This window comes from Lepisosteus oculatus, chromosome 10 (genome assembly GCF_040954835.1).
Source record: "Lepisosteus oculatus isolate fLepOcu1 chromosome 10, fLepOcu1.hap2, whole genome shotgun sequence".
NCBI classification, from domain to species: Eukaryota; Metazoa; Chordata; class Actinopteri; order Semionotiformes; family Lepisosteidae; genus Lepisosteus; species Lepisosteus oculatus.
Genome location: NC_090705.1, coordinates 39,436,303 through 39,452,285, shown reverse-complemented (window position 1 = coordinate 39,452,285; position 15,983 = coordinate 39,436,303). Strand labels below are relative to the sequence as shown.

General features: G+C 38.8%; 1 protein-coding gene across 15 annotated transcripts in view; it reads left to right on the top strand.

Moving 5' to 3' along the window:
- atxn1a (ataxin 1a) overlaps positions 1 to 15,983 on the top strand; it is a 153,057-nt gene that overhangs the window by 74,212 nt on the left and 62,862 nt on the right. For 8 of the 15 annotated variants that reach the window (XM_069195166.1, XM_069195169.1, XM_069195167.1 and 5 more), the window contains one exon: positions 1,570 to 1,629. The gene's annotated coding sequence lies outside the window, so the exon portion shown is untranslated. Of the gene's footprint in view, positions 1 to 1,569; positions 1,630 to 15,738; positions 15,879 to 15,983 lie in introns of all 15 variants that reach the window. The other 7 variants (XM_069195164.1, XM_069195163.1, XM_069195161.1 and 4 more) reach the window with 1 other exon arrangement.

The window sequence follows — 15,983 nt, the reverse complement described above, 5'->3', positions numbered from 1 at the left end:
TAACACAGACGGCTTACCAGCGCGGTGACGTCACCGCCCTTCCCTGTGGATAGCAGGGACCGCAGCCGCTGGGCTGGCGGGAGAACTCCCTTTAGCTCAACTGGCCGGGTCCCTGTTGTGTGACGCCTGAGGCCCAGGTTCGAGTCCCCAGCGGCCGACCTGAGGCGGCGGTGGCAAGGGCGCATTCCCATGTGACCTTTCTGTTAGGTATTGAAGATTCATTCTTTGTGTACAACCGTATGAAAGTGGAATTGAAATCTGTTTTTTTATAACCATTTCAGAGTTCTCACCAACTTTGTCCCATATGCAAATGATGAACTTGGTTACCCTAAATCTTATGTATGAGTTTCATGAGCTTTGGGATTAGTTCTTGAGAGCAACACTGAGGCACAATGGAGAAAACTTTTAGTCTGTACTATTCTGGGGGGGGGGTGTTTGAGGAACCATAGGTGTGTTAGGGACCGAGTAAGAGGTTGGGAAAGAAAGCGAAGGAAACTAGATTATTGGAAGGGAACAATGAACAAGGAGAAATCACCCATCCATCCATCCATCCATCCATCCATTTTCTAAGCGCTTCATCCAATGCAGGGAAGTCAGAGCCTTGGAAAACTCAGCAAGCAACAGGCGCAAGGTGGGACACACCCTGTATAGAAGGCCGGGCTATTACAAGACACACACAGACTCAGACACTCACACATACTGTACAGTACATTCGCATCAGGGCCGGTTTTCCCAGAAGCCAATTAACCTACAAAGACTGGAGGTTTGGACCTTTGGACTGGAGGTTAAGAGAATAAAGTAAAGCTTTCTTGTTTTAATAAAACACATTCTGTTATGAAGCATACTGTAAATGCTGGGAAAATAATGCCATTTCCCTTTTCCGTGTGTGTATTTGGCCATTTATTCTGATAAATGTACTGTAACACGAGAGACTCTTCTGACCCGGTACAGGCAAGTGATTCTCACGTGTTACTTTATTATTTGAATTCTTTGAGGCAGAGACAGAACTCCCATCATCCCAGCAGTAATGATAAGGTTTAATGTACAACTGAATACGGGCTAGCTGAGTACTTCTGAGCCAACTTGGAAAGAGAGTTCAACGTTTTTATCACCTAATCGATTTTTAATGTTAAATCCAATTTCTTGGAACGTACTGTACATCTCTGCGTGTGCTGAAGTTTAGCCAGCAAGGGCAGAAGGCCAGCTTCTCTAGGTTAAGAAAGTCAGAAGAATATAACTGGCAAATCATCAGCAATTAGGACACATTACGGTACAAATGTAAGTTGCAGGTCTGCCAAAGGTCTCTACTTCATTTTCATTGTACTTGGACCAAAGAAAAATAAAACTCACTGACTCTTCATTGTCAATATTGTCTTAGCGTGCGCTGTAAAAAGATTTAAAGTTACCCTTGTCCTGTATGCTCATATTATAGAAGGTAATGGGTTACATAAACAGAGTAGCCACTCAGTTTGTCGAGTGTACTGTGGGTTTCCTTGAAGAGAAGCTCAAAAAACAGCCTGACCCAAACCGAGAAACATAATGGACTGAATTTTGTCTTCAATTCTGCAGGTTTCGAATGCAGCAAGATCTCAGCCCCTTGGTCAGATGCGCCATGCCATGATTCATCCAGTGAGTATGCTGTGACTTTCTTTTAAAGCTGTGCTGTACTTTCATTGTATGCCCAGTTTTGCAGGGTTTTTTTTTTGTTTGCAGAACTGCAGGAGTAGTTAGAAAGAAAAGAGAAAAAGATTTTTTTTAACCAAGGACAGCCTGTGCTGCTTGTGTTCATGTTTAATTAAAGTTTGGCTTGCATTTTCTGTGCTTGTTCAAAGAGTCTGCCCTGAAGATAACATTTGTTAATATTTCCAATACTAACTCCCACCTGTCCTCCCTGTCCTCTCACCCCTGTCTCCATCTTCCTCGATATGCTCTCCTTCTGAAAAATTGCAAAACTGTTCTGTTATCTGAAAAGAGTTCAAGACAAAAATATTGTAATATCAAGCAAAGTCATGTGCACTGATGTAACATTTGAGCAGGTTCACTTCTTGTATAAGGCCTTACAAACAGGATGAGGCAGTTTAGCTCATTGGGGCTGTTCGGTAGTTAGTAGCTAATTGATTCTGGCCATTTCTTGAAGGAAGACAATGTATCGGCTTCAACAACCCTTACAGAGCTCATCACTTTCAGGGGTACCTCACCAGGTGTGGGATTTGAATCCAAGCCTTCAGGAGAATGCAGTTGGTTCACTTGTTGATGCCATGTTGATGATGAGTTTTTCTTATCAGTAGTGTATTTGCATTGTCACTTTATGTTTACCCCTGCATTTCACGGAAGTGTCTGTCTCTGAGCAAATCTCCCAGTGGTCATCACTGAAACAGGTTTTCTTGTGAAAGAGGTTTTCTTATACCTGTTGAACTGAGGACAGTATTCAACTGTACTGCCAATAGGCACCATACCTACAGTAGCAACTCCTGTGACTTAAAATATCCGGGCAGAAGATATTCTCTCAGAATAGTACAATGCTGAAAATGTGGTGAATAACGTATGCATAGGAAATCAGAAATTTTAGATTACATAGTTCTGTGGTTCTAACTATGATTAAAAGAATCTGTATATCTTGTGTTTTTTATATGGGGTGTAAGCATACTTCCATTATGGTACATCTCCTTAGGACTTAATTCTAACTAGAAAATGTATTAGTATATGCGGTATTGTTTTGTACATGTGCATTCTAGACTCACAGTTTTAGTTTAAGGGGAATTGTCAGTGAGCTTCAGTTCTGCATGCAGCATTAAAAGCTACTAGACCCTAGCAGTCATTAAATCCTGATATCTGAGCGCGTATGAAATAAAACGTTTTGTAAAACCACAGCTAAATTTGAACTGTAATATAATTTGTGCTGGATTTTTCATTTTTCCATGTTCAAAAAACCAATGGAATTCAGTTTAATACTAGATACATGCTGGTTTTGAGGAAAGACGTGACTCATTGGCCTCTGCATTCTTTTTTTTATCATAGCTTTTGTGTTGTTTTCCAGATGTGCCAGAAATTTTACTCGGGGTTAAAAATAGCATTTATGTTTCTCCACATCTCTGGGATTTTGGTAAAAACCGAGGAGTTATAATTCATGTTTTTTTAAACCTGTGTACACCAAATATGGCCAGGCAGGTGAAGGAACCTGGAGCCTAGTGTGGCGTGAGATAAGGCTGTTTCTGTATACAGTAGTTCCCTTTAAGATCTTTTCTTGAAGAGCTCATTTCATTTCAGAGAGGGATGCACTTTGTCAATTTCGCAAGACTCAATGTGTCTGCCGTCTCCGAACGACTTCAATTTCAAAGTTAAAATCCTTTTTAAAAAAAGTGCTCAGGGATAACAAGGGGGGTGTTTCGCAAGTGGTGTATCTGCTTTCAGGGAAAGTGTTGAGTTCCTAATACAGATACCGAAGATCATAACAGCTATGTTGGCGTTGAAGAGAGTGCACTTCACTAAATCTTTTCTGTGATGTCAGAAGCAGGACAGAGCACTATTCATCCTTCACCCAATAGCCCCTCAAGCATAGGGCATAGACTGAGAGCACACTGCTGTCTCCCTCCCTGGATGGGGTGACAGTGCAGGGTAGGGTGACAGAAAAAGGGACAAGTCAGAGAAGCTTGTCAGGCCAGGCCAGGCCAGCATGTTTATGGGAGTTGGGAGAAAACTGGAGCATCCCGATAACTCCCACACCAATGCTTTCAAACTACACCAGCTCCACACAGATTGATGCCTGAGGCTGAAATCGAACTCTGGAGAAATCTGGAGAAATGAGTAAAAAGCATCACGTTACCTTAGCCCCGCCAAGAGGTATTCAGTTAGGAGTATCATGTTTTCAAGACAAAGCTGCATAACTGAATACTTTTCACTTCCAGCGGCCTCCGAATACATTTAATTCAGTGCTCCCCTAATTCCCGTTGGAGGCATTTATGATCTGCATCGTGAAGGTGTTTGAAATGAGACGAATTTAAAACTCACATGATCATCATCAAGAAGAATTGAACTGGGTCTCGGGTTAAAGGTATTAGGCAAGTTTATAGGTATTGGGCACAGTGGTACTTAACTGTGCATTTAAAAAGCATGAGCTGCTTTTATGGCATAGTGGAGCAGTGGCTAGCGTTGTAGGGGGGCTCTGGGTTCAAATCCGGTGGTGCTGTCTATGTGGAGTCTGCATGTTCCCCCCTCCAGTTTCACAAGGGTATCCTCCAGATGCCCTGGTTTCCAGAATCGAACATGAAGTCGACGGAAGCTTCTTTTTCTTGATGTTTATCAGAAAACGGTACAAGAAAAGTTATCTGGAATCGCCTATGTGTGGCAAAGCTTTAGTTAACATAATAGTTGATCCATCGGATATATTTGTTGGTGTTTGTAACAGTATTGCATTTGGGTGTGTGGTCAGAACCACCGGCAAGGGTGAGTATTTGTCTTGGGGTGGTCAATATATCGCTAAATATTTCACAAGGAATATTCATGGTTTAGAATGACACAGTGAACTGAATGTTGTTCTCAATGATGGTAGCGAGTTGAGTTTGCTGCAAAACATTTCGGAGTAAATCCATTTGAAAGGAAAGTCTGGCATGGCATTGAGGGTGGAAATGTGCAGGAAATGTTTGCCTTCATCTGTTTCACCATGTTTTCAGCATCCAAACCAATGTTTTCATTTATAAAGGCTGTTCTCATGATCAGAACACAGTACTAATACAACAGGAGAAAAAGCAGACAGCGATTAAGAAACCTGATTATTTTTGTGAGCCATTAGCTCATAGACACAATACGGTTAAGAAAATGTTAGCAATTACACAAAGCATTTTAGGTCATGGAAAATGTCTTAAGGTCTTGACACGAGCAAGGTAAGGAAATTAGTGAAATTAGTAGTAATTGGAGAGACATTTGAGAATATGGATGAAAAAATAAAAAAAAGATGCTATTTTAAAATGTTCCAACATATCTCACCACAATTTTTGTGATAATCTTTTCCTCTATTTTTAATATTGTGAAGTACAAATATATATATATATGTTTAGTATCTATAGTATATCACCATATTGCTCAACCATATATGCAGCTGATTTTCAGCCGTTAGTGAAGGTACAGTGCTATCTCCAGAATTCTGATTTCAAGTTCTGGCTATTAAAAGCCCATATTATTCTCCAGCTTTTCTGGAAAGTTTGCTGTTGCCAGCATTGCCATCTCTGAGTGAGCTTCCTGATTAGGAAAAGGGAGATGCCCAGCGATTTGTTTGATGCATTTTGCATGGAAATGAAGACGGGAAAGGGTCTGTAATGTGACTCATTCAAAGGTTCGGCACTCTTTTGATCAGTTCCAGCCATTATTACATAGTAATCTATGGCCTGCTGAGCTAATCTGAAATGAAACACCTTCTATTAATGAAGATAGAAGCCTTCCTCTGTATTTAGGGTAGAGTATCTTAATACTGTACATGTATATAGCCTGAAGCTGTTGGAGTAACAGAGCATCAGAGAGATCCTGCCTTCAGAGAGCAAAGTCGTTTTTACAAGGCCAGCACTGTAATCACTTTTGTCTGTTTGTTAAATTGTGAAAATAAGCATTGCAGTGCAGTCCTATCAATGGTCTTAAGGTCCTTATTTTGAAATAAAAGCCTTGTATCCATAATAACTCACTTTGTTTTCAAAAGTGCTAATCTCACTAATTAGATTTTAGTGTTGCTACTTGTCATTCGTCTTTAACAGAAGCTGCATTTATCAGTTTCTAACATTATTCAATATTTTTTTTATGTTCCATAACTGAAAAACAGTAAATCGGTTGGAATTGGAACATCTGAGTAGAATCACTCAATATTTTAAAGTCTGTAAAGTCTGTGTCTGTTTGCTGTTAGAACCTTTCAGTATGTTTATGAATATGTTTTTGATTTTCCTCTTTTATATCTCTCAGTTTCTAATTCAGAATGTTCTACTTATCGTGATTAACTTTAGCTGAAAGACTCTGGGACAAACACAGAAACACTTCCCAGTTGTCAAGGGAGGAGTGGGTATAGATTCTTTAAGATTGTAATACAAATCCAATGCAAAAACAAATTATAAAGAAAGTCTGTTCAGGAATCCTGCATTTCAGCTGCATGACAAATGTTGAAAAGCTAGATATCAGATTAAGCGTTTCCTAGTATTCCACTAATATACTGACAGCCAACTCAAGATGGGGAGCAGCCTGTTTTAGATAAACATTTACAGCTTGAATGCCTTGCATTCTTTGTAAGCTCATGCAGGCATAAGATAAATATCAATTAGAAGTGATCCATGTAAACAAAATTGCAAAGAATTTAAGAAATCTGAACGGCAATCGTGGACTTTTATCTCAAGATGAATATTTTAGTTCTTTTAATAGTAAGTTCTTATTTTAATTGCTCAGAAATAATTTCTATACAAATAAAAACTCAAGCCCCTCACAGCTTGACTCTTAAACCCTAAGTGATCAAAACTTAATACTACAGCTACCTTTAGAGGTTCATGCAATTACACTTTCCAATAAGGTAAACAGTTTAAGCACTTACTATGCAAGTTTTGATTCCACTAGCAACATGCGTCTGAGCTGTGAAAAGCCTCATATAAGTGTATAACTGTATTGGGGATGGGAAGATAGAGTCAAAGGTTTTTTCAGCTGTGGTGATACTAATGATCAGGATCTGTCTGTGAACAGACTGGGTCTGTAATGAACACGTACAAGTCAGGACTTCGTACTCAACTTACTGACACACCTTTTTGTCCCACTAGTCTTAAGGTGGGGAGAGAAGAATAACAGAACTAAAAAATGTTAATGTTTAGCTTGCAGTTGCATATTCGATCATTTTGTAACAGCACAGTATGCAGAAATTGGCACAGCAATCTGACAACAATATAGTCGGTATCTCAGCTTTGAATACCACAGAAAAAATAACTTGGGAGGCGCAAAAATAGTCAGTTCTTGCGTATGATTTATGCCTAGCCAAAATAAAATACATTCCTTGGTTTCTATATATCTGCCACACCCAGATGAAAGAGTCTTTCTTAATGCTCTAGTTATCATATATTGGGCACTTACCTCTTTCAATTTCAAGTCAAGTATATGATTAATGACTTCATTTCTGCACCGAAAATCACATCAAACTCAGCAAGATCGAGCACAAATTTGGATAAAAGATTAAATAAAAAGCCGCATTCAAATATTCTGGCATAAATTGATAAAAAGTGCTTTTTGTATCCGGAACAAATATTTTTAAAATATTACAGTCTCTCTAGTTCATTGTCCTCTGGAATAAGTATAGACTCAGACTCCATTGTAGTACATTTCAGGCAGCCTGTTTCTTCTCTTGAGAAGAGGAGGTGCCATTTCATTCTTTAATTTAATTCTTAATAAAGTGATGTACAGAGGTCTTGTTATTTTAAATAAGACTCCTGTTTTGTAGAAGCTCCAGCCAGCATATTTGTTAGGAGAATTAAGCCCACATATATTCCAGCACAAAATAAAAGTAATTGATCTCATAGAGCAAATTCAGTGCCAAAAAAAAGAAAATACTGTCTGGTGTGAATAAAGTACACATTGCCACTGCTAAGGAAGTTTGGAGATATAAATTAACAACCCTGCAGAAATTAAATTCTTAACCTTACTGCTCAGTAGCTTAGCATAACCTCCTCATACAAGTGAGTCAGGTGTCACTCTGAATAATAAACATCCAGTGAGAATGAATGCAGTAAGTGTTGCTGAATTACTGTACTGTAGTGCTTTACTGAATTACTATAGTGCAAAAAGAGACTGATCTACCATCAACTGACCAAAGTCAGTTGGCTGCATTGAAGAAATGCAGTGCATGCACACAAAAAAGCAGCGTAGGTCTGATCTGAACTATATGTACAGCTAATATAAAGATCTATATAAAGAATCCTTAAAAAGAGAAAATAAAGAGAAGCTCCAGCACAACTACGTCCGATCTTGCATGATCCTACGTGCATCACAACTATAGAGGAATTGTGCAGATACCAGCAGTGTCCTTGAAAGAGATGAGTCTTTTCTTCCTTTTTTCTACTCCATCTGCGTTGATGAGTTAGGCCCTTCAGAGAGGATGAACTCCTCCACATCCTGTGTGTGATAAACTGGGACTGCTTACCTGCGTGGAGCATGGCATGGGTCAGACCTGCAGTCTAGATACAAATGCAGCACCCGAGAACTTTTAAAATAAAAACTTGTGGGCTTTTCACCATCTACTGTACATGCTGTATATCCTGTGTGCTCTTTCCAATCTGAAGTCCGGCTGTGTCTGATTAGGAAACCACTCTTTTCAAGGCTCCGACCAGATTATCCTGAATCTAGAAAGCCCGTTCTGCGGGAAATGGCTTTCCTGACTGACCACCTTGCGTTGCGAACTAACTCCGTTAGCACTGTAGTCAAGTGGCCTGTTTTGGTCCTGTTGCGCATTTTGAGATGAAGCCCAGTTACGAGATCTGAAACTGCATAATGGCCATCTGAGAGTTTGGATCTTCAGAGCTTCCTGTTCCATTCACTGCTGCCACAGTGGCCAGTTCAGCCAGTACTGGAGAATTGAATGCTTTCATTTTCTTCTTAGTTGGGCAAGAGGTACAGTATAGGAAGGGTGGTGTGTATTTTTGTTTTGGTAGGGGTGGGAGTTTCTAAGAAACTAAAATATACAAGATATAAAATATAAAAGAGCTCAGATGAGGGATTCCGCCATTTTGAACTGTTCACACCAGAATTAATTCAAAACGTCAACATATCCACTGCGAGTTACTAAAGCTGCACTTGAAGGCTTCATTAAAAAAGACTCAGGGCACTCTGGGGAAAAAGGAACCTACTGGGTTTATTTGTGATTGGCAGGTATGGTAGGTCAAAGGTTGGTTTTAATCTGGGTCTAGAGGTCCTTAGTTCTCAGTCGATACTTCCGGTACTGCCTTTCATTTTAGAGAGGGGATATGGAACTGACAGAGAGGACCACTGCATTGCTTACGACTGAACTGTAAAGATTCACACTCGGAGCATCCTGGGAAACTGGCGAAAACAAACTAGGTAGTGTTTAAAGAGTGAAGGTCCCAGAGCTACCTTTATTGAACCTGCAGCTTCCTTGCACATATCAGGAGTTTGACATCATGTAACAAAAGCGGGTCATGGTTGAGTGGCACTGCAAAGTGACATCTTCTCTCTAGCAGTTTGAAGGCTCATATACGAATACAAACTGTCACACAAGTTCTCAGTCTCCCCACGTCCGGCTCTATATCCTGCTTTCAGGTCTCTTTAGTTTCACACATGAAGAATTCACCACAGCCTTAAATTTTTTTTTTGTTTCTTTTCACTGTTCTGTAGACGAGTAACATTCTTCATTCTTTATTAGAATTGATTTTGTTCATTTTCGTTTTTTCCTGTGATTTTTGAATGCTCCGTTAAAAACACACAAACGCGTTACCTACAGTACTTCACGGCCGGGCTGAACTGTTAAATGGTATAAACGCCACCAGATCCCACTATTCAAGGGAAACCTCATCCTGTTTCAGAAAGACAGACTGAAATGTTTTAAAAGGGTCACATCTTTCTCAGACAGCTTCCAGTCTTTTGCACATGGTTCTCAGTTGAAAGGGAATGCTCTGGTGCAGTTTAAAATAGAAATAGTGTTTCTTTTTTTCTATCCTCCACTTTTTTCCTACTTACTGCCTTTTTGTAAACCTGCCATGTCAAAGTCTCTCTATCCAAGCTAAACATGCCATGTATATTGGGTTTAAAATGATCTGCATACTAATGAATGGGATGTTCTTATTAAAGGAAAGAGCTCTTTTGAGGTGTTTTAGGGAGCCATATATAGATGTACTGTAATACAGATTGTGTGATATTTTGTTTTAATACTATGGCAAATAAGGATGGCTGTTGTTCTTTTCTAGAAATGAAAGTAATAAATGTCTCTCAAAATGAGGAGAAGTGACTTCTCTTCCTGCTCTTGATTACTGTAGTTCCATTCCTGTGTTATATGATCTGTATGATCATTTTAGACCTCAGTTCTTTTGCATCGGATGGCTTCCTTGTGTCCAGTGGAATCTGCATTTTTTTTATTACTGCAGCAATATTTAGCTAATGCTGTTTTAATTATAAACGGTTTTGTCAACAAGATGTGAATGTGCAGGAGACTGCCTATCAGGGGAGCAGGCAGGAGGAATTGCACACCAGGCTGTGAAGAGTGCATTCTGAGGCAAGTTGCCAGTCATGTGAAATCCACAAATATTCTGGAATAAAAGAGAAATTAAGTAAGGCTGGGGTGAAAAACGTGAAATAATTTTGTAGTGAAGCGGTACCTTTTATAATCTACAACTATAAAGTGTTTTTGTATCTTTACTAAACTGACCTCACGGTGTATCCTGAAGCTAATGTCACAAAGAATTTTTAAAATGCTTCGTCATCTGTTAAATCCATTAAGTGCAGTCTATTTACGCCTTAATTAAAAACCCTTAAATTGGTTGAGCAGGGCACACACCAAGACTGTCATAAATGATTTTGTATCACGAAGAACCTGTATGCTGGTTTTCAAAAATCTGCATTGTACTATAGTTATTTTGAACCTTTCTGAGTTTATTCTGGTAAGCTTTTCTAATTATAGGTTAACCCCAAACCTGTGAATTTACATAGTATAGGGGGACAACACCTCCTACACACCACTGTCTGTCAAACCAGCATGTTCATGCAAACGAAACATGAAGTATCATTATGTGTCAGCTGGTCTGTGTCCTAGTTGTTCACACTGTCGTAAACTAAGCTGTAAACTAGGAAGGACTTTATCTTGGCTTACATTTCTGTGCCTTTTAGGGTGTAGAGAAGCAGTCAGTTCAAGCTCTGAAACCCAAAGAGTGCATTTCTAGTGTCCAGATTCATAATCGAAGAAAAAAGTTTAGGTGTCTAATAATTGTAAGATTTGTATATTAATATGAAATATGTTTTAATTTTAATATTTGTAAGTGCAGACAGAAGGAGGAAAAGTGCATGTATTCAAGTGCTGAGCCTTTAAATGGCAGATTTCTAAATGCACTAAAAATTGGAGTAAAATTGAGATAAGGCACTTTGAGTCTGTTCACAAGTTCCTAGGTAATTTGGCACATCATTAACTAACTTATTTGATAGTTCTGCATCATTTAGTGGAAATGGACTAATATGGGTTATGTTTAAGGTTTTTAATTAAGTAAACAAATAAATGTAGTTATTTTAATTGGAATTATTTAGTCATTTTGGAGTCTTTAAAACCTGCTTGTTGGAGAGGATTATCTCTCCAGGGCAAATAAGCAAATTCTGCATCCGAAACATAGTAAGAAACAAGTAGAAATGCAGAAATAAAAAAAGCTCTGCTAAACCCTTCAAGACTGGATGGATTTGGAAGAGATGTGAAGTCAGGTTATGGTTCTCCACTCATAACAGCTGGATTAAAGATGTTGAAAGAATAATTTATATAAATGTTGCTGTGTGGTTGTTTCATTTCTTACATTTTGCTTGTAATTTACCTCTTCACGATGAAAATTTGTACACACTTCTTCCTTTTTTTTTCCACTTTGGAAATAAGTTGTGCAGTATGTGTATACTATACTATATAACAATTGGATTCTCAAGTTTTGTTGTTTTTTAGCTGGATTCGATTGTGAATGAGTCATGAACTCATGACCATTTAAATACAGTTGTTTCAGGGTATGACGTTTGGTTTCCTGCTCATCATTTTACAAATATAAAACTTTCATAAAACAACATCAAGACTTCTAATTGAAAGAAGTGAATTTTTTTTTCAGTTTGATTTAAGCAGTACCACTCCCGCCTGCTGCTCTCTGGACTTGGACCTCACAGTGGAAAGAAATTCAAGAGAAAAACGTACTGTCTTGAACTCACTTGTTTTTAACTCCACCAGTAGCAATAAGTGTAGAAAATAAGAACATTTATACATTATAGGAGGCCATGTGACCTGTCTAGGTTGCTTGGCAGATACTGTAGTATCGATCCAAGGCCCTCATCCAGCCATTTCTTGAACCAAACCAAGGTATTGGCTCCACAATACTGCCGAATTGCTTGTTTCATGCTTTGGATAAAGAAGCGCCTCCAGTTCTTGCACATAGGTTCCACTTGTATCCTCTGATTGGCGTTTCGTCATCCATTCCTAGGAAATCTGCTGTGTTCCCTTTGCCAGGGCCAACGGGTTAGAGGACTGACAAAGGTTGATATCTGTGGAGCTGCGGATCTCACCAGGAGACATTTGACATCGCCCAAGGCCCCTGGAGAAGTCTGTAGTTACCAGGGCTCAGGGTAGGAGGCATACATACAATATGTACAGTAGAGGAGGTACAGTATTTGCACCTCCTGGCTTGGAACTGCAGCCCCATGCTAACGGACTTCTTTAGAATGTCAACTTTAAACCTGCTAAAGGTGAAAGCTAGTCCTGAAAAAATGCGATGGGGAGATAAAATACGACGAGGCATGAGTGTGGATAATGATGTACTGCATTTTGTGGAACCCAGTTAATAGGCCTTATAAACCACGTCACCTTTGGCATACCTATACTTTTACACTATGGTTAAAAAGTGTCACCAGCAGAAATGTTGCTGACGCTGATAAAATGCTCCAATTAATTGAGTGTCCCCGCGATTACTCAGAGTGAGGGTTTTTTAATGAGCCTGTAGGAGGGCAATTCAAATAACATGTCACAAAGGGTTTGAAGACAGAAAATAAAGTAAAAATCTTTTTTTTTTGGTAATAGCTCCCATTATTTAACACAATGTGCAGGGAGAATAGGCCAGTGGTTATGCATCACCATAGCAATGTCAGTAATACGTGTTTTGAGATTGTATTTCGTAATGGAAAAGGCTGATTTGGTAAAAAGAAATGTGTTCGATAATTGTGCAAGTTGAAAAAGTGAATGGGATTTCTTCGCAATTTAGTCAATTGATAGGTTTAGTTTAGGAAAACTGACATGCAGTAAAATCTGTCCTTGCTTTTTGGAGCATGGATATTTTGTTTTCAGATAGCTGTCCATTTCAAAAAACAACATTCGCTCAATTAATATTCGCTCTCGGCAAACAACAACTTCAATGCCCTGTGCTTGTATTTCATTCTATGAAGAAAAGGCAGTTTCTTTTGCAAAATGTCCCGAAGTTGTGTGTTAAAATCTTGTGTGTGGCACAAAAGCTGCCTTTTTTTTACACTTACTCACTCTGTGTTAAAGAAGTACAGAATTTACCGAACATGACTGAAGATGAAGTCCAATTTGTGGACCGAAAGATAATTTTTAACAACAACATTAAAAAATGGTGCTTAAAAACAACAAATCAGTGCTATTAATTAATGAGTGAATAAAACCACTACAGTATATTTTATTATAACTTCAGTTGTGTTTTTCTCTCTTTTTATATATGAAATTGAGTGAGATTATTCATGCCGATTCTACACTGTGTTTTAAGGGAACATGGCTCCTATTACAATCTTTGTGAAAATAAAGTCATGGAGGCTTTGTTCGTTGGTGAAGAAAGCAGAAATATTTTAGGAAAACTGAGGTTTTTTTAAGCCTTTCCCCCCTATACTGTAAACCCACATTTTTTAAAAAGGGTACGGAGTTTGAGTTATAAACTTGTTGGTCATTGTTCACTGGCTTTTACCTCACTGTGCCTTAGCCTGTGTTACAGGCATGAGAGCTCTGAGAAAGCTTTTCTTTCCCCAATCCAGTGTTTGTAAATAACGGAGATCCATGGGAGAAATTAGCCTCGGCTTCGAGGGCTGTTTACATTAGGAATGTAGGTTGCTAGGAAACTAGAGGTGCATGGGAAAATTAAGCTTATTTTCAGAAAACTTATTTTGTAAAATATAATTTAATCCTCCACACATTCCCATGTTGATCTGTTGCGCTATCCATGATGAAGAGGTGTTATGATTTGTATACCTCCTGGTACTGAATGGGGTTTCCTATACCTCTTCACATTGTATCATTGTGTTTCAAACGTTATAGAAGAATGCAGATATTGTTTTTGGCCTGATACATGAAGGCTCAGACTTAAAAGGAAATGAGGTGGAGAAGTCTTTCACCGTTACACTTCAGCAGATGACTGAGTAGTGCTTGCACCGCTGTTTTCACTTTATTGCATAGAGGTACTTGTTTACACTGAAATATTTCATAATGTGTATGTGTCAATCATTAATTTGTTTACTGTAGTTTTTACCTGCTCCACTCTGTTGACCTCCCCGACTATTATAAGCAATACAAGTCAGTACAAACAAGGTGCTTAAGGTTATGGCTGGACGAATTACAATTGTGTATTTTATATACAGTTGAACACATCTGTTACTAATATGGCAAATCACTAGGGCTGGCAGTTTTTCTATTAGCTTTGAACCTTTTCTTAATCCTTTAAGGCCTGTCAGGACATGAAAGCGCTACCAGTTGAAAAAGCCTATGAACTGGGCTTCTGACCTGGCAGGACTGCAAAGTAATTTTAAAAGACATGAAACTGCAGAATTGAAGGTGGACACTATCCAAAGTTTTTTTTTCCCCCCAAAGAGCCAGATGTGAATTGAGCGCCATTAAAATATAGAATCTCGGCCACATTCAAGGTAGTGTATACACACTGCAAAGTTTTCCTTAAGTGAAAGAAGAAAAGGACTGCTTTTGTGAGGTTCAATACATGTTTTTTATTTGATTGAATTCTTTGAATTCATTGTAGCTGAATCATTATCCTGCTGTCTAAATGCATCTTGCATCTCATCCTCGAGAAATGTGTATATATATATGATCATATACCTACAGTAATAAAACATTATATGCACTCATTGTTTAAAGCAATCATCTGTTAACCTATAACATCAGAATATTCAACTAGGTATAGAGAGGCTTGTTGGGATGACTTAATCCCATTGCTTGTAAATATAATAGTTTTTTAGTTCTTTTTCATCAAAGGAAGCATTTTTGCAGTATATGAGCACTTATATGCTCTTTTTACACAAACATAACAATACAAGACCTAAAAATGTCTTTTCAGAATATACAGTAGATAAAGTATCACTCTAAAAGCAAGGATATCATATTCTTCTCCAAATACAAAAGCAGCTCTTCACTTTCTTGTAGTTAATTGGTATAGCTGATATTGAGTATGTTCTCTTCAATTCTGGTTGTCCAAGCCCAGTGGAATGAGCCTGTGATTTGTTTTGGGGTAAACCCAGTCCTTGATAACTGTACTTCCTTATATACTGTATGTACCTAACAGCAGTTAGTTACTGTACCTAACCTTGTCATTTCCAAATAGATCTAGAGCTTCCTTCTTGTGACTATTACTTGGTTTTTGAAAGAACAGCGTTTCCTGTAGAAATACCCACTCATACTCGCACTGTGGTTTTCCATAAACATGGAAGTTTAACATGTTGTAATGACTGCAGGTTAAAGACAAAACAATCTTGTGTGTGGGAGGGTTAAGCAAATTAAGGTCTTATACAGTACATCATGCCTTAATGGCGTTAAGTAATTTGTCTCTGATTCATCTCTTTACCATCAGCATTCTAACAAGTTTATATAAATCCTAATTGAGCTGCGACTGTCACACACAACAGTGCACTGAAATGTTCTGAACTTGCTTTGTAACTTACAAGTTTTGAACCTCCTCAGCAAGAACTGATATTCACAGAGCTGTAGCATCATGAGGTCATACATGCAGTAATGCTGTATCTTTTCCTGTTTGCTCTTTATAGGGCATGCCTACAGCTCCACTGAGTGGAGGTATTGTGTGTGTGTGCTGAAGATCCGAGCTTGGACACACACCTACAGTAGGACTCAGACCAGCAGCCTCAGTGCAATTGGCCCAACGACGGCTTGCAATCCTGTCTTTCAGGTGAGCTGCTGTAACAGCATCGTGAAAGTCCAGTTCACATAGTGTGTCCCCAGCCTAAACCTGTGATAAAGAGGAGAGGTGGTATAACTTGAGACGGGGGGGGGG